The sequence below is a fragment of the Ursus maritimus genome, unplaced genomic scaffold, assembly GCF_017311325.1.
Source record: "Ursus maritimus isolate PB19 unplaced genomic scaffold, ASM1731132v1 scaffold_27, whole genome shotgun sequence".
NCBI classification, from domain to species: Eukaryota; Metazoa; Chordata; class Mammalia; order Carnivora; family Ursidae; genus Ursus; species Ursus maritimus.
Genome location: NW_024425230.1, coordinates 28,197,003 through 28,221,863, shown reverse-complemented (window position 1 = coordinate 28,221,863; position 24,861 = coordinate 28,197,003). Strand labels below are relative to the sequence as shown.

General features: G+C 34.5%; 1 protein-coding gene across 4 annotated transcripts in view; it reads left to right on the top strand.

Moving 5' to 3' along the window:
- PEAK1 (pseudopodium enriched atypical kinase 1) overlaps positions 1-24,861 on the top strand; it is a 293,673-nt gene that overhangs the window by 135,627 nt on the left and 133,185 nt on the right. For 3 of the 4 annotated variants that reach the window (XM_040642949.1, XM_040642947.1, XM_040642948.1), the window contains one exon: positions 4,243-4,406. The gene's annotated coding sequence lies outside the window, so the exon portion shown is untranslated. Of the gene's footprint in view, positions 1-2,275; positions 2,331-4,242; positions 4,407-24,861 lie in introns of those variants that run through there. The other variant, XM_008708435.2, reaches the window with a different exon arrangement.

Here is a 24,861-nt window from a genome sequence, read left to right as displayed (position 1 = left end):
GCCCTAAGGAATTTATTCTACTACTGAGGGCAAAGTGGGAGCATACCTTCCCTAACAAAATGTAAAACCAAGCATCTCTACAAGTTCAAGACGATCACCGAGTGAACTTCCTAGTAGAAGAAAAATCAACATACTTCAAAGGAAGATAACAAAATACAGTTTCTATAGCATATAATCTGTATTGTCCAATATAGAATCAAAGTTATTAATCATGTAGAGAACTAAGAAAATATTACCCGTAGTTGAGAAAAAAAGTCAATACAGATGTTAAGGGACAATAACTTTAAATCAGCTATTATAAATACGGTCAGGAACTTAAGAGGGAGCATAATGAAAGAAAATACAGACTATCTCTGCAGAGAGAGGAAGAAACTTTTTTTTTTTATGTTCAGTTAGCCAACATATAGTACATCATTAGTTTTTGATGTAATGTTCAACGATTCATCAGTTGCATATAATACCGAGTGCTCATCACAACACATGCTCTCCTTAATACCCATCACTGGTTACCTCATCCCCCGGGCCCCCTCCCTTCTGTAACCCTCAGTTTCTTTCTCAGAGTCCAGAGTCTCTCATGGTTTGTCTCCCTCTCTGATTTCTTCCCATTCAGTTTTCCCTCTGTTTCCCTGTGGTCTTCCGTGCTATTCCTTCTGTTCCACATATGAGTGAATCCATATGATAATTGTCTTTCTCTGCTTGACTTATTTCACTTAGCATAATCCCCTCCAGTTCCATCCACGTCAGTGCAAATGGTGAGTATTCATCCTTTCTGATGGCTGAGTAATATTCCATTGTGTATGTGAACCACATCTTCTTTATCCATTCATCTATTGAAGGACATCTCAGCTTCTTCCACAATTTGGCTGTTGTGGATGTTGCTGCTATGAACATTGGGGTGCATATACCCCTTCTTTTCACTACATCTCTATCTTTGGGATAAATACCTAGTAGGGCAGTTCCTGGGTCATAGGGTAGCTCTATTTTGAACGTCTTGAGGAACCTCCATACTGTTTTCCAGAGTGGCTGTACCAGCTTGCATTCTCACCAACAGTGTAAGAGGGTTCCCCTTTCTCCACATCCTCATCAACATTTGTTTAGAAACTATTTTTTTTAATAAAAAGGGAATTATAGAACTGGAAATATAATACCTGAATTAAAAAAACTCACTGGATAGACTTAATGGCAGCAATGGCAAAAAAAAGGGGCCTTGTCAGATCAGTAGAAATTATCCTATTTGAAGAACATAGACAAAAAGTTAAAAAAAAAAACCCAAACCAAACAGAAGCTCAGTTACCAGTGGGATTACAATCAGTCAACCTCATGTATATTAAAACCTAAAAGAATAGGGCACCTGGGTGGCTCAGTCATTAAGCATCTGCCTTCGGCGCAGGGTGTGATTTCAGCGTTCTGGGATCGAGCACTGCATCAGGCTCCTCCGCGGGGAGCCTGCTTCTTCCTCTCCCACCCCCCTGCTTGTGTTCCTGCTCTCCCTGGCTGACTCTCTCTCTGTCAAATAAATAAAATCTTTAAAAAAAAAATAAATAAAACCTAAAAGGAAAAGAAAGAAAATGGGACAGAAACATTTTTAAATAAATAAAGGCTGAAAACTTCTCAAATTTAGCAAAACACTAATTTGAAGAGCCAGGAAGCTCTTGACGAACCTCAAGAAAAGTAAATGAAAACTAAATCTAGACATATAATAGTTACACTTCTAAAAACCAAAGATCAAGAGAAAAATCTTGAAAACATCCAGAAAACAAAAGTCAAAAAAAACCAAACAAACATTATGCACAGGGTAACCAGGGTAACAATATTAATGACTATTGACTTATTGGAATAATGGAAACCAAAAAACTATAGAATAATACCTTGAAAGAGCTATGAGGGAAAAAAAAACCTTTCAACTCAGAATTTTATACTGAATATGAATGTCATTCAAAAATGAAGGTAAAATAAAGATGATTTCAGATAAAAAATTATATAATTCATTGTCAACAGACCTGCAATGTAAGAAATAAGAAAAGAAAGTTTTTGAGCTGAAGGGCAGTGATAGCAAATGGAAACTTTTCTACAGGAGAAAGAAAACCACCAAGAATGTGATAAATTTAAAAGCTTTATCTTTTTTTTCTTCTGTTACTTTTTTTTTTTTTTAAAGATTTTATTTATTTATTTGACAGAGATAGACAGCCAGTGAGAGAGGGAACACAGCAGGGGAGTGGGAGAGGAAGAAGCAGGCTCATAGCGGAGGAGCCCGACGTGGGACTCGATCCCGGCACGCCGGGATCACGCCCTGAGCCGAAGGCAGACGCTTTAACAACTGCGCTACCCAGGTGCCCCTCTTCTGTTACTTTCTTTAGAAGAAAGCTGACTTTTTTTTTTCCTTTTTGAAAGCTGACTTCTTAAAGCAAAAGTTAAAACCATTTTACTATGGGTTTTATAATAGAAGTAGAGGTATAATATATGATAACATTAACAAAAAGGGTTTTCAGTAAATGGAATGATACCATTACAATTATGCTTTTCATGATGTTCAATATTAACTTAAGTAAACTGTGGTTATTTGAGCATGTATATTATAATTCTTAGAGTGTCACCCCCAATACAAAGATATATCCAGCAATTAAAGTAAAACATTACACCTATTTGATTAATTGAAATTAAGGCAGGAAAACGTAGAATAGGAACAAAACAAAACAAAAAGCAGAAAACAATAGAAAACAGTCATTTCAGTAATCATATTATATATTGATGAACTAAACTCTCTAATTAAGAGTCAGAGATTTTCAGATTGGATAAAAATACAAGACCCAACTCTATCCTGTCTACAGATTGCACATATAAAATGTTAGGTTTTAATTAAACACTGTTTATGTCTCTTTATCTCTCACATTGTTGGGTAAGCTTTCAATGGCTGTATTATGATGGAATGCCTATAAGTCTGAGAATAAATTATACAGAAAAAATAATTTGGAGGACTGAGAGGACAGGAATGCACAATGGATTATAGGAGGATAATAGAACACTACATTGGGAAGAGAGTAAGGAGATCTAGATTCTCATTTCAGTTTTGCCACTGGCCAAACACCTACCCTTGGGAAAACACTTTTCTATTACTATGTACTTTGCTAGGTTACCAATATTTGTATACCCATGTGTTCAAATTTTTTTTTTCATATTCAGGTTTCAGAGTAAAATTGGCACAAATTGCATTTTTCTTCTCGAAAGACTCCTCTAATAATAGAAAGAAGACTGAGTAATTTTGCCACTGTATATGTTATCCTGGGCATCTTTGTTTCATCTGTCTATCCATCCATCCATCCATCCATCCTTGATAATATTTTTCCTATTACTTAATGTTATTATGCGCCACGTGAAGTAGAGGTATAACCACTGTAAAAACATTGGGTGTTGTTTTCATCATGAATAACCCAACTGTGTTGGAGTTAGATATTGTTTGATGGTACACAAACAAAAACTTCCATTTTAAAATGCCTTTCTGGTGTCTTAATATTTATTTATTGAAAGGTTCACTTCTGTAATAAGTGCAATCAGGAATCAAAATAATTACATTTATCTTTCTACCTAACTCTTATAGTTATTTTCCTTATATCTGGTGTTACATGGAAAACAAATTAAGAGTTGTGCCAGTTTGAACATACATATAATTGGTGCCCCAGAGTCAGAAATAGGTAGGAATTTGTTCATTTAATTTTAGGTGATATCTTGTATACCAAATTTTAAATATATTTCATACTTGAGCCTAAAGTAAAACTGCAAAGTATCTGGAGAAACTTTTGCATTTGGAGATACCTATTTTCATATTTTACAAATGGTGTATCAGAATTGAACATTGTTACTTATTTAGATTGGATTTTTATAAAGATGAAATAAGGTTTAATATTTCTCATTCGATTAATGCTCTTACATTTGGTTCTTACATAACCAAAAACAACTGTTCAAAGACAATCAAATGAAGTCTTAGAAAGTTTCAAGTGCATCACTACTAGTTTGATTTTTATACATTACTTGGTTCTTAGGTATGATAAAGGTAGTTATTGAGTGTGTAGGATTCTATCCATGTATCTACCTAAGTTAAAGAAGTTATTTCTTAAATGAATAAGACTAATTATAACTGTTGAGTGAGGATGAAATTAAGAATATCGTAAAGGAAAAAAAAATGTCCAGTATATCTAAAACTATTTTACTCTCCAATTTAGCTCTTTTTATTTTTTTCTCTTGCAGTAAACATTGCAGTCTTCAGAAAATAAGTTAAGGAATACGAGGCAAGGAAGAAAGTAAATTCATCCTGGAAAGACCCAAAGCACTTTGAAATTTTAAACGAATGTAATAATAGCTGCTAAAACCAGCATTGTCACCATAATGGATGAAGTACTTCAAATTAAACGGTAACCAGAATTCTCATATCGTATTACACTTCCACCGAGAACTTTATATGACTTGAAAGGATTCTTTTAAAGTTTAAATATTTACCCTACAAATACCAAAGTATAGATAAAGCTGATAATTTTATAACTTATTTAGCATAGTCAGATCTCCGTTTTGGCCCTTAATGTTTGACACTGATATTGCTCAAAAGAATTGTTGTTTTTTTCCCAGGTTATGAACTTCTTAATTTAGAAACAGATAAGCTTATTTGAGTAGAAATATAGCATAGTAGTAGTATATTTATAGGTCCATTCTTCACCAAATACTTTTCCTTTCATACAAATAACTCAGGCAGCATGAAGTGGTAGCATATGCAAAGGTTTTTTAGTCTTGTTTTCTGAGCTTTATTTCATTTTGTTTTTTAGTTTCCTTACTTGACATCTGGTCTCTTGATCTTCTTGCCTTTCTATATGACATCTTCTTTTTATTTAATCATTATTTTTTCCTTTGCCCCTCCTCAGGAATTTAGAGTTATAAGAAACAAAAAAACCAGAGTAGAAAAGAAGAGAAAAATTGGAAAAGATTATAAAATTATTCCTTCTTGTGAAATTACAAGGACTGTTGCATTTCAAGTAGAGTGGAAAGCAGTTGTAGAAAGACTTGAGACTGCTTGTCAGTCTTTTTAAATCTCCTTGATCTTAGGCCATAATTGTTTCAGTGCGTATTTTGTAAAGATTCAAATGTTTGTGGATTTTTTAAGGCATCTTAGTGAACAGTTCATTGCTAGTGTACTAATTTGATTTTGACGGATAATCATTTGTTTCAGTCACTGTATCTTGGTAGTGGATGGGCACAATTGACTAAAAACTAGGTTCCTGTAGTGAAGTGCAGATGTGAAAATCAATCAAATACAGTATCAATTGCTAGTCCTAATAATTCTAAGGAATACAGTACCTATTTCAAGGGAATTATTCAAACTGACAAATGTAATCCAGGATAAAGAGTACCTAAAGAATGAACGTCTTCATTATTCTTTCCTGTGCTAACATTAACCTTGATTAAAAAAAAATACCTGAACATCGGTTTTTTTAAAACTTCTCCTATTGTTACTTTAAACCTCTACTTAGGGCATAGTTAGAACTTTTCCATGTTCTTGCCACTACCGCCCACGTAGCAGCATTTAGCCCTTTCTAAATGTCCAGCAAATTCTTTCTACTTCTCAACCATTAAAAAGTAAAGTTGAAGAAAGTAACTTTTGAAACACAGCAGAAATTAAAGTGCCGAATGTTCATTTACACAGGTAAGGTAATATGTAGAAAGTCATCACATTTCTCTGTCTTCCTCAGCGATGATATAAGTTTTCTTTACCCATTTAATTATGTCTCATTCTATAATGTTAAATAACCATAGTTTCTTTAATGAGATTAATACATTAAACATCAAAAACAAACAATATTGTCAAAATTTTGACTGTGGTACTTTCACCACAAACTCTTTTTTTTTTTTTTTTAAAGATTTTATTTATTTATTTGACAGAGAGAGAGACAGCCAGCGAGAGAGGGAACACAAGCAGGGGGAGTGGGAGAGGAAGAAGCAGGCTCATAGCGGAGGAGCCTGATGTGGGGCTCGACCCACAATGCCGGGATCACGCCCTGAGCCGAAGGCAGACGCTTAACCGCTGTGCCACCCAGGCACCCCTCACCACAAACTCTTAATTCCATTAAATCCGTCTTTCAGTATTTTTGGTAACCATGGATAGGATCATTGAAATCTTTAGAGAGTGGATATTTCCAAGTATTAATTTCTAGTTTTTTCACTGCTAAATTTTTGTGGGGGGTTATAATGTTATCAAGGAGCAGACTAGGATAGAACTTGACCTCTCTACAAAATAAAAGAACTGCACTGATTCTCCCATCTAGCCCAGTTCAGAAATCATGTAACTCACATCGATGAGGTATATAGAATTTTTCTGGCCTCATTCAAGCTAAGTGCCTCCAAAATCCCAAGTCTATGATGTTTGAAGAAGGAATGGAATTAGATTTCTAGTTGTGCAATTAACAACAGTTGCAATTGTGTGCAATTAACTTGCACAATTAAGAGTTCATATTTCTAACTGTGCAAACTATCACGGACACTTTGGAGAGGCTAATATTTAAACATTCTGGCTATGTAATGTTAAAGTGGAATTCATTTCATTAGCTTAAAATTATGCTTCTTGGGGCTAGGGGATATGATCTTACAGAGAGCAAGACCACTCTAAAACAATATATCTGTCTAGAATCTTAAATCTATAAAGCTTGGTAGGTATTTAGAGCATCCTCTACAACACCTTCGTTTTGCAAAACCCTCTTTATGGAGGGAAGCCTATGTACAATTTGCGCAAAAAAAAAAAGGATTTAAAAATAATAGTGATTAATGTGTACTGAGTGATTACCATATGCCAAGCATTGGGATCAGTGTTTAATATGCATTATCTCAAGTTTCACAACTGCATTTGACATGGGTCTTATTATTGACTATCTCCATTTTAAAATATGAGGAAACACATTCTCAGAGAAGTTAATTGCCCCACATCAAGTTTGCTAGTTACTTGTAGAGCCAGTTCTCTGACTCCATAGCCTGAGCTCTTAACCAGAAATGTGTTGTGGTTTACAAATACTCAGTACAGTGTGTTGTGGTTGCTTCTTTATGTGGTAAAAGATAGCAAGTTCTTATTATTAGCAGCACACTCATCTCAGCTTTGTGAAGGTATGCTCCCTTGAGGCACGTATTACGTTTCTTTGGCAGCATCAATTTCATTTTGTCAGCAATTTATCATTTTGATTGTTTTTAAAATGTTAGTTTTATTATATAAAAGATGATCCACTCCTAAGTAAAGGCTAAATTACTTGAAGATGATCTCAATAGACCCACATTTTATTTGAGATAGAGACTTAGAAGACAGAGACAGGTAGGACATAGGGGTGGGGAAAAATGGAAAACTGACTTCTGTTCACCTGTCTTCCCTTGAAGTCTTATGTGCCTTTCTCTTTATCACCAGAAATTTTTCGTTGTTTTTCAGTCTCAGAAACTGTTACAATCCCTAAATACTAAAATAGTAATGAATCCAATGGCATAAATTTGTTGTTAAATGTACATATAGTCCCTTCAAATAGATACTTCATATTCTAAGTGTAGAAAACTCAGTATATTAACCTATCATCAGGGTTTAGGATGATTAAGCCTATCACCAAGACTCAACAATACTCAACATATTAAACCAGTTTTCCCCAAATGAATGTATAGGTTTAACTCAATTCCTCAAATCCCAGCAAGATTTTTCATATATTGTTTGCCATTTTCCACTAAGTTCTTTCTCCCCTCCGCATTACCGCTGTCTCTCCTCCACCACAGGAATTGTAGTCAGTCCCCATTTGAGAACAGGGGTGGAATGAACTGTTTGAGCTAATTGCATGATACCCAAAAAATATGATCAGATGTTTTACTTATTTATAGCAGTTTTCAGTCCAGGGTTTAGTGAATCTTAATTTTCTGAGATTTTGCTTAAATAAGAAGAGTGTTTCATGTCCCCCTGAGAAAAAACTGTGTAATAGGAGGAAAAGCAAAAATAAAACAAGAAAAGTTATTTCATCCTTGCTTTCTAAACTGAGGCTATAAAATTCAAAATGATCCTATGGATTCTTTTGGAGAGAATGTTGAGAGATCTTCTGCCTTCTTATAGGACTATCAACATACCTGGCAATGGAGTGAACTTCATGCCATTTGATATTTGACTCATTCATTCATCACATATTTACTTGGGAAAAATAATATTTGTAATAGGTAAAAATTTTTGAACTTATTTTGTGCTAATGTAGTGTCAAGTAGTTTGTATATATTACCTCTCTCTTAGCCATAAGCGTGTCACTGTGGAAGGCACAGGGGATACATAAAGAAGGGTATATAGTACAGGGCCTGTCCTCAGTGGTTCGCTATCTATCAGGGCAGGCAAACATGTAAATAGATGTACCGGTGTGTCAAGTGTTTAATGGAAATATGAGCAGAGAATTGTGATAGTGCTTTCCCCTTCCTGGAAAGAGTGAGGGAAGACTTCCCAAATCAAAAGTATACCTTTATGAGTGTTACTGGATAAATAGGAGTTTACTGCCAGGGAACAAGCTAGAGAAAAAGAATTCTAAGCAAAGGGAAAAACACGTGCAGAGATATACGTACATTTTCCAAAGGGAAAAAAGTCATAGACTTTTAAAGTTGAAGAGGTTATCTGAGATATTTTATTTTGACACCTTTGCTTACCATAAAAGGAAATGGAAGCCCTTGGAAAGAAAGGTACTTGCCCAATATTACTCAGAAATGTACTTGCCCAAGTATTCTTTCAAACCATATAGTAAAATATATAAAATGTATTTTGCTCAGACACTACTCCCAAGAAATAAGGTTCCTCCTCATGTTTTCTTTGTTTATAAATCTGCTTTACTTCCAAGCTAAAACATAACCAGGTGTTATTTTTATTTCTCTTAACAATTTTTTTATCATGAAAATTTCCAAGAATTAAGAAAAATTCAGAATAATTTAACAACCACCTATTCTCTCACCATCAAGAATGAAATGAATGCTAACCTTTTGTCATTCTTGCTAGAAGAAATTAAACAATTTAGGAACAGTTGAAATCCTCTTTATATCACTCTCCAATCTCATTCCTATCCTTCCGTTTCCAGAGAAAATGCTCTCTGAAGTTAGTGAAATATGTACTTATAATGTGTGTACTCAGAAACAATATGCAGTATAAATGGTAACATTTTACATTTGTACATTTGCATCTTTCATTGATGCAATTTTGTGTCTTTCAATGATGTGTGATATTTATTTAATTGAATTTTTTCTTACCAGTTCAAAATAATATAGAACATAGTAGAGTAGATAATATATTCTAGTCAGTTGTGGAGATTTGCTGTTGTGTTGTGGCTTTGTTTTCTTCTTACTACCCAAAGTGCTGCTGTCATCTTAGTAAATCTGCATTGTGTTTCGGAAGAATATAATTCTATCATTCTGTAGTTTTCAAATATATTTTTAAAGACTCGTTGGGAAAACAATTATTTTTGTGGGCTTACATCTGCTCTAATGTTAGATTTTTTAAAAACTCTTTACTACTGAGATTAGAAATATTCTCTGGTATAGTCAAATGAGCATGAAATGACTGTGTCATGTGGTAACAATTCTCCCTCTACACATGTATTACTGTTAAGCCAGTGGTGCTGTGTGTGAAAATATTGTAACAAAATGACCCAGGGAGAGAATGTTTATCTTTATCTGGACTTTGAGAAGAGCTTAGAAGTCCTTTCACCAAAGGCCTGGCCCTGGGTGAGGGATGATGGATGGAGAGAGTGGACTCTGTAGCAATTGTGAAGGGCATTACTGTGGGTGTTGAGAACATATTTTTACTCTTGGATTCATCGTGCCAACTGTAATTAGCAATAAATGTTTTAAGTTAATGACAATCAGCTGGAATACCACTAAACATATGAGGCTATTGAAGAGCATAATAAATGCAGAGAACTCCCTTGTTTCTGTTACTAGAAGGAAAATTCACCCACCATGTTCTTATAACAGTGAAAAACTGGAAATCACGAAAAAATGCTTGAAACAAGCAAGCCAGTTATTCCCAGTCCTACTGGGACTTTAATTCTGAAGTAATTGACTCCATGTAGTAGCAACAGAATATGGAAGAAAAAAATAGTATTATCATTCTGACTTGTGTGTTTTGAAGGTTAACAATTCTAGCACATGGTCACAGGAAAGCTTATCTAAAATTGCCAAATTGTAAAAATGAAAGGAAACTATTGATCCCTAAGAAACTCATTCTTCTTGGAATCAGGCCCCGGCTTTTGTTTCCTTCCGCTGGTTTGGTGTATAGAAAGGAAGGAAAGCATAAAACATTCTGGTGCTATAGCACTCTCTGATGATACATAAAGGGCCATTGTATAACTGGCAGGTAAGTTTCACATGAGGAATGTTTAAAAGGAAACAAGACACAGATGCTTTGTTTAGATGCAAAATGGAGAAATGTATTCAGTATCTTCATTTCCAGATAGATTTCTTAACTAGTATTTCTATCCATTGCCCATCCACCAAGAATGGAAAATCACTAGGACTCTTGTACTCTTATGTACAGCCTCCCCAAATCACCAGGCAGGTGTCCGAGTTAAAAAAGTGTGCCAATCACAATGAGATAGGATGCCACGTCCACAAGGATGGCTATAATTTAAAAAAAAAAAAAAAAAAAAAAGGGAAATGGCAGTGTTGGTGAGGATGTGGAGAAATTGGAACTTCATACATTGCTGGTAGGATTGTGAAATGTTTCAGCTGCTGTGAAAGTTAGATCGTCCCTGAGAAAGTTACACATGGAATTATCATATGACCCAGGAATCTCACTCCTAGATATATGCTCAAAAGACTTGAAAACAGGGTCTCAAATGTGTGTATACAAAATGTCCATAGCAGCACTATTTACAATAGCCAAAGGGTGGAAACAAACTAAATATCCATCAAGAGATAAAATCTGAACAAAACTTTGGGCCTATAAATTCAAAAGCTTGAATGGCAAAATTTGGAAGACCCAAAATACCAGAGCTCTCAAGAAAAGACAGATAACCTGAATAGCCCTATATAATTAAAGAATTGAATTTGGAATTTAAAACTTTCCACTAAAGAGAATTCTAGGCCCAGATGCCTTTACTGGCAAATCTTACCAAGCATTTAAGGAAGAAATAATATCAATTCTGCACAAACTCAGCCAGGAAATGAAAGAATAAAGAACACTTCCCAACTAATTTTATAAAATCAGTATTATCATGACATCAAAACAAGCTAAAGATAAATACAAAATTGAAAACTATAGACACAGACTCAAAAATCTTAAAATATTATCAAGTAAAAAATAGCAAAATGTAGAAATAAAACATTATGATCTTTAAGTAGGCTTTATCCCAGGAATAGAAGGTTGTTTTAATCTTCAAAAATGAATCTGTGCAATTCACATGGCAACAAAAAGAAAAAAAATGTGATGATCTCAATAGTTAGATACTGCATCAAGTGATGATAAAGAACTCTCAAAAAACTGGGAATAGAAAGAATTTCCTCAACCGGGTAAAGGGCAAATATAAATATCCTATAGGTAATATCATACTTAATGATGAAAAATGGGATGCTGTCCTCTTAATGTAAGAATAAGGCAAGGATGTCAACATTGTACTAGAGGTCATAACCAGTTCTAAAAGGGAAGAAAAGGAAAAGAAAAGGAATACCAATTGAATAGGAAGAAATAAGCTCTCTATATTTGCAAATAAAATAATTTTCTGTGTAGAAAAATCCCAAGGAGTCTACCCCCCAAATCTGTTATTACTACTAATAAGTAAATTTAGCAAAGTCACAGGGTACAAAAATCATTATATAAAAATAAATCATTTCTACATACTAGTAATTAACAATTAGAAGTTGAAATTTTAGAAAACACCATTTATAATGGCACTATAAAATATGAAATAGGTATAAATTGAATGAAAAATATTCAGCGTCTGTCTGCTGAAAACCTACAAAGCCCTGATGAAAGAAATCAAAGAAAATGTTATTAGATGGAGAGGGGTACTGTGCTCAACTATTGGAGGAGTCAATATTGTTGACATGTTGGTTCAAATTGTTCTATAAATTGAATGAAAACCCTATCAAAATCCCAGCAGGAACTGTTTTGTAGCAGTAGACAAGCTGATTCTAAAATTTATTTGGACAGGCAAAGAAATAAGAAAAGACCAAACAATTGAATAGAGACAGAATTGGATACTTGATATCAAGATTTAGTGTAAAACTAAGGTAATCAAACAGTATATTATGATTATTAAAAGAATACACACATAGATACATGGAAAAGAATAAGCAGTTCAGAAATAGATCTACACATGTATGGTGGATTTTTTGACAAAGGTCTGGAAACAATCCAATGGAGAAAGATTAATGTTTTCAATAAATAATACTGAGCACTTATTTTTTTTAATTTATTTATTTGAGAGAGAGAGAGAGCATGCAAGCAGGGGGAGCAGCAGAGGGAGAGGGAGAAGCAGACTCCCCCCTGAGCATTGAGCCCCATGCAGGACTCAATCCCAGGACCCCAGGATTATGACCTAAGCCTAAGGCAGACGCTTAACCAACTGAGCCACCTAGGCATCCCTAGTATTGAGTATTTAAAAACAAAACCAAAAAGAAACAAAAGGTCATTGGCTCTTGCCTTGACAAAGGCCTCAGAGGTTAATAAAAGAGAAGATGGTAAGAGATTGACCTTATAGAAGTAGAGAAAGTAGTGTAAGACTGACTCAAGAACAGAAACATCAAAATGGTGGAAGGAATTATTGGAAGCTTGTTTCATCATTTGAGAAGCATTATGCATTATAGGAAATGTGTATATACATTATGAATAAATAAAGATTGATTTAATCCACTAGCATACTATTGACAGAACGCTATGTTAGACTGAAGGGGCATTATATAGGTCCCTTGAGGGAATCCTATATAAACAGTAACGGAACATTGATAAGTGCTGTCACGCTGGTTGGTGTTAAGGAAACCCAGAGAAGGCGAGTGAGCGCTGAGCTCTGAGTCCACTGAAGAATGTTAATTGATTCACTGTCCCTTTGAGGACTTTGAGAAATTGTTGTGAATTTGATAGACAGCTAAAATCCAATATGGGATGTCTTCCATCTGCTGCCATTTGAATCGGTGATAATTACCTCAGGCTCAAAGAATAGACAAAGTGAAGGAACCTGATGTGGTTTCCTTTTATCTTTCCTTTTAGCTGTCATTTGATCTGCTTTAAAGTGGGTAGTCTCTCTCTTGCCTCCAGTTGTGGCCATTCTGTGGAGTCTCTATCACACAAGGAAAGCAGCAAAGGAATTTTTTCAAAGACTGCCAAAACTGTAGGAATGAAAGATCACTCTCCCATAAAAGAGTCTCCATGATACTCCACACACATGGAGAAGTTGGAGTTGCATGTGATCGCTTTGGCCAACCTTCTGTGGGTTTCTAATGTACGTTCCCTTCTCTTTTGAAGGATTATTCATTTCAACTTGTACTCACACTTTTCCTAAAACAAGTACGCCTTTTATTCTCCCCCCCAGTCTTCTATCACTTAGCAAGAGCGTTGGTGGAAATTGCTTTTCCATAAAAAGAACTGTGCCACCTACTCTTCAAATGCCACTGATTAAGAAAATCATTGATTTTTTTTCCCTCGGGGAATAAATTAGCCTTTCCCCTGAGAGTAGAAAAAAAAAGTAATGGGATGTAAAGAATAAAGATGGCTGTGTGTTATGAGGAAAATGTTTATGCAGTTGCCATGGAAATAGCATGTAGGCATTCAAACCAGGAGCTTGTGATATCTCTGTATTTGTCAAATATAAATCAGATATGAGTAGCATTCATTCTCATTCTTGGCTCAGATTTAGTCCAACATGTGTGATTATGTAAAATATGCTCCTATTTTAGCATATTTGCTTAATATTTGCAGGAGACGGCAACACCAGGCCTGCCATCTTTTAAGATCATATATTTGAGGCATAGAGGTGGTGATTCTCAGCAAATGCTTCCTAAATTTGCTATTTGTTATAGCATTATCAGAGTGCCCACAGCTGGACTTTCCTATGACACTCATAATTAACAGAGCTAATTAATTTTTTCTTAGTGAAACATGCATAATGTTGGACCTAACTTGTATTGGCTAATTATTTGTGAGTGATGTCAAATTCTGAAAATGCCTAGTTTGAGACTTTATTCTTAATGTATTTCACAAGTGGAATAAAATGCAACAGGCATTGTTTCTGAACTACTGTTACACTTTTCTGTCAGAAGACATCAGTTAGCCTTTAATTTCATCCTTTATAAGTGAGGCATGATAGAAATCTAGAGAGGGCATATATGAATTTTGAGAATACAGAGAATTTGACATAATTTTCCACAGCTTGAACTTTTTTCACTAATTCCAAAGATAATACAGACAATGCAAACACTGCCTTTTAATGGGCACATGAGTCAGAACAGTAAGAAAATCTAGAAATGATTAGAATATGCTCTATTCATGGAAGATAGTGTTACCTATTTAATTCCAGTACCCCATCCTTCTATGCCAACTTTGTTAGCCATTTCATAGCCATAAGTTTATCTTTACCCTGTGTGTTTTCTCCTCTCTCAGATTTCCTCTGAGACATATTATGTACTTTGTAAGCCAATAGCCTAAAGGTTTACTTTCTTATTAAAGCGGTAATTGCTTCTATGGTCCAATACGTACAACAGTAATTTAATGAGACCAAATAGTTACACAGATGGAACAGTGAGAAAGTACTAATCAGAATTTTTCAGAGGAAATGAGTTTTAAGTCAGAATTTGAAGATAAAAGCCCTTTCTGAGGTCATTTTGACAACACATTTCAAAAGTTTTTTTTTTTTTTAAGATTTTATTTATTTATTTGACAGAGGTAGAGACAGCCAGCGAGAGAGGGAACACAAGCAGGGGGAGTGGGAGAGGAAGAAGCAGGCTCATAGCAGGAGCCTGATGTGGGGCCCGATCCCACAACGCCGGGATCATGCCCTGAGCCGAAGGCAGACGCTTAACTGCTGTGCCACCCAGGCACCCCTCAGAAGTTTTAAATTAAAAATACCTGTATTATTTAAAGAGATACAGATGTTTGCAAGAATTACATTTGGAGGGTGTCTTCACTAAAGCATGTTTATATTAGATAAAATTTGGAAACAAATTATCAAAATATGAAGGAATGGATAAATAATTTTAGGATAAGTCAAGAAAAAGAAAACATGCTGCCATTTAAAATAATGTATTGAAGATTACATATTGATATGGAAAAATAATCATGATATGTTGTTCAATGGGAAAAACAGGATTTTATTTGAATTTCTATTAAATCTGTAGGTCATTTTGGAGAAAATTAGCATCTTTACTATATTGGGTCTTACAGTTAAATAGTATGTCTCTCCATTTATTTGGGTCTTTGATTTCTTTCATTCGCATTTTATAGTTCTTAGCATACTGTTGCTGTACCTGTTTTCTTAGACTTGTACACGAGGATTTCATTTTTCTTTTGGGGCCCGGGGAGCTGTTCTAAAAGGTATTTTTAAATTTTGATTTCCATTTGTATATTGCTTGTACATAGAAATGCAATTAATTTTTGTATGGTGACCTTGTATCCTGCAATCTTACCATACTCATTTATTAATTTTAAGAGGTTTCTTTATAGGTTCTTCGGGATTTTCTGTGTATATAACTGCATGTCATCGCAAATTGGCCCAGTTTTAGTTCTTCATAATCTGCATGTTTTTTATTTTCTTTTGCCTTATTGCACCGTGTAGGACTTACAGGATATTGTGGAATAGGAATAATGAGAGTGGGCATCCTTGTCTTGTTGCTTATTTGGATGGAAAGGCGGTTTTTTTACTGTTAAGTATGATGTTAGCTGTTGGGTTTTTTTTTTTAAAGATTTTATTTATTTATTCGACAGAGATAGAGACAGCCAGCGAGAGAGGGAACACAAGCAGGGGGAGTGGGAGAGGAAGAAGCAGGCTCATAGCGGAGGAGCCTGACGTGGGGCTCGATCCCATAACGCTGGGATCACACCCTGAGCCAAAGGCAGACGCTTAACCGCTGTGCCACCTAGGCGCCCCAGCTGTTGGTTTTTGTAGATGCCCTTTAATCATGTTAAAGAAGTTCTACTCCTAGTTTTCTCAGAGTTTTCAATATAGTGGGTGTTGAGTTTTGTCAATTAAATTTTATCTATCAATTGATATGAACATGTAGGTTTTCTTCTTTGGGCCATTAATATGGTGGGTAACATTGATTAATTTTTTAATACTGAACTAAGCTTACATTCCTAGGATGAACCCCACTTGTTTTTGGTACATTATTCTTTTCATATATTACTGGATTCAATTTGCTAATATTTAGCTAATATTCAATTTGCTAATATTTAGCTAAGATTTTTTTTTTTAAGATTTTATTTATTTATTTTTGAGAGAAAGAGCATGAGTGGGGAGAGAAGCAGACAGGTAGGGAGAGAAGGAGAGAATCTGAAGTAGACTCTGTCTAAGCACAGAGCCCCAGGAGGGGCTTGATCTCACAACCACAAGGTCATGACCTAAGGCGAAACCAAGAGTCTGACGCTTAACTGACTGAGCCACCCAGGCACCCCGTTGCTTAGAGTTTTTATATTTATGCTCATGAGGAATATTGGTCTACTTTTGATTGATTGATTTTAGGAATTGTGTGCTGTTTTGCTGGTTTTGGCATCAGAGTAAAGCAGATCTCAAAAAATCACTTGGAAATATTCCCTTCTCTTCTACTTCCTAGAATACAATGTCTGGAATTGGTATTATTTCTTCTTGAAATGTTTGTAGAAATCGAGAGTAAAACCATCTACTCCTTAGGTGTTTTGTTTTGTTTTGTTTTGTTTTGTTTTGTTTTGTTTTGTTTGTGGGAGGCTTTTAACTATAAATTCAATGCCTTTTATAGTTACAGGGCTATTTAGGTTATCTGTTTTTATCTGGGGTAGGTTTTGATGGCTTGTGATTTTTCAAGAGATTGATCTGTTTTATCTAAGTTGTGAAATTTAAGGGTGTAGAATTGCTCATACTGTTCCCCTTTTATCTTTTTTTAATATCTGTAAGGTCTGTAGTGGTAGCTTTCATTCCTAATATTGGTAATGCCTGTTTTCTCTTTGTCAGCCTCACTAGAAATTTATACCTTTATTAATATTTTTGAAGAATCAGCTTTAAGTTTTATTGTTTTTCTCTTTTCTATTTCAGTTGTTTCTGCCCTTAGCTTTTTTTCCCCCCTAATTTCTGCATGCTTTGGGTTTATTTTTGTTGTATTCTATTTCTTTTTAAGATTTTATTTATTTATTTGTCAGAGAGAGACAGCACGAGCAGGCAGAGGGAGAAGCAGGCTCCCTGCTGAGCAGGGAGGCCAATGCCAGACCCTGGACCCTGGGGTCATGACCTGAGCCAAAGGCAGCCACTTAACTGACTGAGCCACCCAGGTGTCCCTAATTTTTTAAAGATTTATTTGAGAGAGAGAAAGAGTGAGCAAGCAAGGGAGGGGCAGAGGGGGAGAGAGAATCCTTAAGCAGACTCCCTGCTGAATGCAGGCTTAATCCCAGGACCCTGAGATCATGACCTGAGCCAAAATCAGGACTCGGATGCTTAACTGACTGAGCCACCCAGGTGCAACTGTCATATTCTGATTTTTGTGGTAGAATCTTAGATTATTAAATTATTAGTTTGAGACTTTCCTTTTTAATATAACCATTTAATACTATAACTTTCCCTGTAAGCACTGCTTTAACTGCATCCCACAAATTTAGAAATTTTGTAATTTATTTTCGTTCAGTTCAAAATATTTTCTAATTTCCCTTTAATCTTCCTCTTTGAATCAAGGATTATTTAGACAACTTCCAAGTGTTTGGAGAATTTCCTGTTATCTTTCTGTTATTATCTGTTTTTTATGGTCAGAGAACATTCTTTATGATTTCTGTTCTTTTAACTATCTTAAGGTTTCTTTCATGACCTAGGTTATGGTGTATCTTGGTAAATGTTTCATGTACACTTGCAAAGAATGTATATTCTGCTGTTGTTGGATAAAGGATTCTATAAATGTCAATTAGTTTCTTTTGGTTGATGGTATTTTTTAGCCCTTCTGTATCCTTACTGATTTTTTTGTCCACTGTTTGCTGAGAGAGGAGTATTGGAAGTTTCCAACTGTAATTGTAGGTTTATCTATTTCTCCTTTCAGTTTTGTCAGTTTTTGCTTCTTATATTTGAATCACTCTTGTTAGATTCATACACATTTAAGAATCGTTATACTTTCTTGGTGAATTGACATTTTTATCATTATATAAGGTTTCTCTTTATCCCTGTCAATTTTCTTTACTTCGAAGTTTACTTTGATAATATAACCACTTCAGCTTTATTTTGATTAGTGCTTTTGTTTTACATTTTTCCTTCTTTTTAATTTTAACGTGCCTATATCATTATATTTGAAATGAGTTTCTTGTAGATACCAAATAATTAGGTCGTGATTTTTGAAATCCATTCTCATAGTCTCTTTTAAATGGTGTGTTTATACTATTTTATAGTATGCATAATATTTGCATCTAATGTAATTGACATGTTCGAATTTAGGCCTACCATTTATTTTCTGTTTGTTCCACTGTTCTGTTTTATTTATTTATTTATTTATTTATTTATTTATTTATTATTTATGTTATGTTAGTCATCATTAGTTTTTGTTTTACATACTGTTTTCCCTTTCCTGACTTATTTGAACATCTTTTGGGTTTCTATTTAATTTACGTATTGTGTTTTTTACTGTATTTGGGTTTTTTTTAATTTAATTTTTTATTTGACAGAGAGAGAGAGAGAGACAGAGAGAGCACAAGCAGGCAGAGCAGCAGGCAGAGGGAGAAGCAGGCTCCCCGCTGAGCAGAGAGCCCAACACAGGGCACACTAACCCTAGGATCATGACCTGAGCTGAAGTCAGATGCTTAACCGATTGAGCCACCCAGGCACCCCTACTATATGTCTGTAGAAAAAAAAAATTAGTATGCTCTAGGGATTACAATGTACATATTAACCTTTTTGTAGTCTACTCAGAATCAATATTTTACCACTTCAAGTAAAATGTAGAAACCATATCACTATATAGGTGGCTTTATCACCCCCACCTCCCCACTTTAGGTTATAGTTACCTTATATATTACATTATATGCATTGAAGACTCTATCAGACAATATTAGAATTTTTGCTTTTACCTGTCAAACATATTTTAATGAATTCAAAAGGAGAATAGTCTGTTATCCAAATATTTACCATTTCTCTTTCTCATTGTTTTTAATTTTCCAAATTCCATCTGATAACATTTCTCTTTGTCTGAAGAACAGAAAAAACAATTCTTTTGTAGCATATCTGCTGGTTACCTTTTCTCTTGGTCTCCTTCATCTAAAGTGTCTATTTGACCTTCATACCTGAAGAACATTTTTGTTAAATATAGAATTCTTGCTTGACAGTTCTTTCCCTTCAGCACTTTAAAAATGTGCCATTTCATACTGATCTCATGGTTTCTGATGAGAAATTCATAGTCATTCAAATCAGTTCCCTAAAAGTGTTATTTTTCTTTGGCTAGCTTCACGCTATGTTTGTTTTTCGTTTTCATCAGTTTTCTTAGGATGTCCTGATGTGGATTTCTTTAGACTTATCTTTTGTTGAGTTCAGTGAGCTTTTTTAATCTGTGGGTTTATGTCTTTTGCCAAATTTGGGAATTTTTTAGACATTATTTCTTCCAATGTTTTTTTAGCCCTTAATCTTTTCCTTTTGGGAAACTACTAACATAGATGATGGACCTTTGGTTATTTTTCCACAAGTCCCTGAGGCTCTCTTGATTTAAAAAAAAATTATTTCTCTTTATTGTTCGGATTGAATTGTATAATTTCTATTAAATAGTCCTCAAGCTAACTGATGCTTTCCTTTTATCATCTGCTACTTGGCCCTCCCAGTGAATTTCTTCATTTAAAATATATTTTTCAACAAAAACCATAGACACGAGTAAGAAAAATAGGAAGCACAGAAGCAAAAAAAATTTAAAGTATATCTGTAAAAATCAGTCAAGAGAAACACAAAGTAAAAGGATGTAAAGGATGATACCAAATATGTGAAATGGGGAGGGGAGAGGAGTAAAGAATGAGTTCAAAATTAAGTGAACATCAGCTTAATATATACTGTTTTATGTAGAAGATGTTATATATAAACCAAATAGTAGCCACAAATCAAAAAAACACTGATATGCAAAACATAAAGAGTAAGAAACCCAAGTATATCACTAAACAAAACCAGCAAACTGTGAAAGAGAGAAAGAGAAGAAAGGATCAGAGAAAAACTACAAAAACAACCACAAAACAAGTAACAAAGTGGCAATAAATACATATCAATAATTACTTTGAATGTAAATGTACTAAATTCTCCAATCAAGAGACATAGGGTGAGAGTAGATAAATAAATGAAACATACATATACACACACACACACACACACACACACACACACACACGCTGCCTATAGGAAACTCATGTCAGACCTAAATACACCTGCAGATTGAAAGTGAGGGGATGGAGAAACATTTATCATGCAAATGGATGTCAAAAGAAAGCAGAGTAGCAATGCTTATATTGTGCAAAATAGACTTTAAGACAAAGTCTGTAAAGAGACAAAAAAGGACATGTATAATAATAAAAGGGACAATCCAACAAGAAAATATAACACTTGTAAATATTTATGCATTCAACACGAGAACACCCAAATACATAAAATAGTTAATAACAAACATAAAGAAATAGATAATAATGCAATAATAGTAGGGGACTTTAACACCCACTTACATTAATGGACAGATCATCTAAACAAAATCAAGATGGAAACAGTGGCTTTGAATGACACACTGGACCAGAAGGATTTAACAGATACATTCAGAACATTCCATCTGAAAACAGTAGAAAATACATTCTTTTCAAGTGCACATGGAACAGTCTCCAGAATAGATCACATATTAGACCAGAAAGTAAACCTCAACAAATTCCAAAAGATCGAAGAAGTCATACCATGCATCTTTTCTGACCACAGTGCTATGAAATTAGAAATCAATCACAAGAAGAAACATGGAAACACGACAAATACATGGAGGTTAAATAACATGCTACTAAACAATGAATGGGTCAACTAAGAAATCAAAGAAGAAATCAGAAATTACCTGGAGAGAAATGAAAATGAAACCACAGTGATTCAAAATCTTTGGGATGTAGGAAAAGTGGTTCTAAGGAAAGTTTATAAAATACAGGCCTACCTCAGGGAGCAGGAGAAATCTCAAATGAACAACCTAACCTTACACCTTAAGGAAGCTAGAAAAAGAACAAATAAAGGAAGGAAATGATAAAGATTAGAGTTTGAGACCCATGTTGGGGGCAGAAATTATTTTTAAAAAAGCAGAAATAAATGATATAGAAACAAACAAAAACATTAACAGAGGTCAATGAAACCAGAAACTAAAAAATAATAATAAAACAAATCAGTGAAACCAGGAGCTAGTTCTTTGAGAAGATCAACAAAATTGATAAATCTCTATCTAGACTCATAAAAAAAGTAAGAGAGATAAAGGACTCAAATAAAAATCACCAATGAAAGAGGAAATATAACAACCAATACCACAGAAGTATGAACAATTTTAAGAGAATATTGTGAAAAACTATATGCCAAAAAATTAGACAACCTAGAAGAAATGGATAAATTCCTAGAAACATATAACCTACCAAAACTGAAACAGGAAGGAATAAAAAATTTGAATGGACTGATTACCAGCAAGGCGATTGAATCAGTAATCAAAAAACTCCCAACAAACAAAAGTCCGTGACCAGACGGCTTCAGAGGGAAATTCTACCAAACATTTTTTTTTTAACCAAACATTCAAAGAGGAGTTAATACCTGTTCTAATCAAACTATTTCAAAAATAGAAGAAGGAAAACTTCCAAATTCATTCTATGAGGCAAGTATCACCCTGAAACCAAAACCAGGTAAAGATACCATAAAAATGAGAACTTCAGGCCAATATCTCTGATGAACATAGATGTAAAAATCCTCAACAAAATATCAGCAAACAGAATCTAACAATACATTAAAAAGCATCATTCACCAGAGTCAAGTGGGATTTATTCCCAGGATGCAAGGGTGGTTCAATATTCACAATTCAATTAACATGATGATTGAATTGATTGATCAACACATCAATAAGAAAAAAGGTTAAGAACCATATAATCATTTCAGTAGAAGCAGAAAAAGCATTTGACAAAGCACAACATCCATTCATGATAAAAACCTTCAACAAAGTAGGTTTAGTGGGAATATATCTCAATATAATAAAGGCCATATATGAAAAACCCACAGCTAATATCCTCAATGGGGAAAAACTGAGAGTTTTCCCTCTAAGGTCAGAAACAAGACAATGATGTCCACTCTCACCACTTCTATTCAACATAGTACTAGAAGTCCTAGCCACAGCAGTTAGACAACAAAGAGAAATAAAAGGCATCTGAATTGGTGAGGAAGAAGTAAAACTTTCACTCTTTGTAGATGACATGAATCTGTATATAGAAAACACTAAAGACTCCACCAAAAAGCTATTAGAACTGATAAACGAATTCGGTATATTTGTAGGATACAAAATTAATGTACAGAAATCTGTTGCATTTCTGTAATAATGAAACAGCAGAAAGGGAAATCAAGAAAATAATCCTATTACAATTTCACCAAAAATAATACAATACCTACAAATAAACCTAGAGGTGAATGACTGTACTCTGAAAAGTATAAAATAGTGATGAAGGAACTTGAAGCCAATACAAAGAAATAGAAAGACATTCCATGCTCATGGATTAGAAGAACAAATATTGTCAAAATGTCTATAATACCCAAAGCAGTCTACACATTTAATGCAATCTCTGTCAAAATATCAACAGCAGTTTTCACAGAACTACAACAAAAAATCCTAAAATTTAATGGAACTACAAAAGACCCCAAATTGCCAAAGCAATTTTGAAAAATAAAAGCAAACCTGGAGGTATCATAATTCCAGACTTCAGATTATATTGCAAAGCTATAGTAATCAAGACAGTATAGTACTGTCACAAAAATAGAAACATAGATCAATGGAACAGAATAGAAAGCCCATTATAAACCCACAATTATATGGTCAATTAATCTTTGATAAAGCAGGAAAGAATATCCAATGGGAAAAAGACAGTCTCTTTAACAAATGGTGGTGAGAATGCTGGTCAGCTTTGTGCAAAAAAAAGAAACTGGTCCACTTTCTTTAACCATGCACAAAAATAAGTTAAAAATGGATTAAAAACCTAAATGTGATACCTGAAACAATAAAAATCCTAGAAGAGAGCACAGGCAGTAATTTCTCTGCCATCAGCCATAGCAGAATTTTTCTACATATGTCTCCTGAAACGAGGGATTAATAAAAGCAAAAATAAACTATTGGGACCACATCAAAATAAAAAGCTTCTGCACAGTGAAGGAAACAATCAACAAAACTGAAAAGCAGCCTACTGACTGGGAGAAGATATTTGCAAATGACGTATCCGATAAAGAGTTAGTATCCAAAATATATGAAGAACTTAAAATTAAATCAATGCCCCAACACCAAATAACCCAATTAAAAGATTTCCAGAAGAAATGAACAGACATTTCTCCCAAAAAGACATCCAGATGGTCAGTAGACACATGAAAAGACACATCCAGATGCTCAACATCACTCATTATTAAGAAAATTCAAATCAAATCTATATTAGCTATCATCTCACACATGTCAAAATGGCTAAAACGAAAAAAACATAAGAAATGACAAGTGTTGGCAAGGATGTGGAGAAAAAAGAACCCTGGTGCACTGTTGGTGGGAATGCAAAGTGGTGCAGCCACTGTGGAAAACAGTGTAAAGATTCCTCAAAAAGTTAAAAACAGAGCTACCCTATGATCCAGTAATCATGGTACTGCTTATTTCCCCAAAAAGTTGCAAAATCACTAATCCAAAGGGATACATGCACCCATATGTTTAAAGCAGCATTATTTACAGTAGCCAAATTATGGAAGCACCCACGTCCATTGACTGATGAATGGATAAAGAAGACACACACACACACACACACACACGCACGCACACACACACATACATACACATACACACAATGGAATATTAGTCAGCCATAGTAACAAACAAAATCTTGCCATTTGCAACAACATGGATGGAGCTTGAACGTATAATGCTAAGTGAAATAAGTCAGTCAGAGAAAGACAGGTAACATGCTTTAACTCAAATGTAGAATCCAAGAAACAAAGGAGCAAAGGAGAGAGAGAAAGAGGGAAACCAAGAAACAGACTTTTAACTATAGAGAACAAATGGATGGTTACCAGAGGGGAGGAGGGTGGAGGGATTGGTGATATAGATGATGGAGATTAAGGAGTGCCCTTGTGGTGATGAGCACAGGGTGATGTATGGAATTGTTGAATCACTATATTGTACACCTGAAAGTATGTAACATTCTATGTTAACTATACTAGAATTAAAATAAAATCTCAAGATAAAACAAATAAAATGTATTTTTTAATTCCATAATCTCCAATTGGTCATTCTTTATACCGTCCATTTCTTTGCTGCAACTTTCTAGCTTTTCCTTTGATTCAAGAGTTTTTACCTTTACATGTTCAAGTATTTTTTTAAATAGTAACTTACTTTAATGTCTTTGTCAGATATTTCCACCATCTTTGTCATCTTGACATTGGCATCTGTTGATTGTCTTTTTCCATGGGCTTCTTCACTTGTCAAGTAATT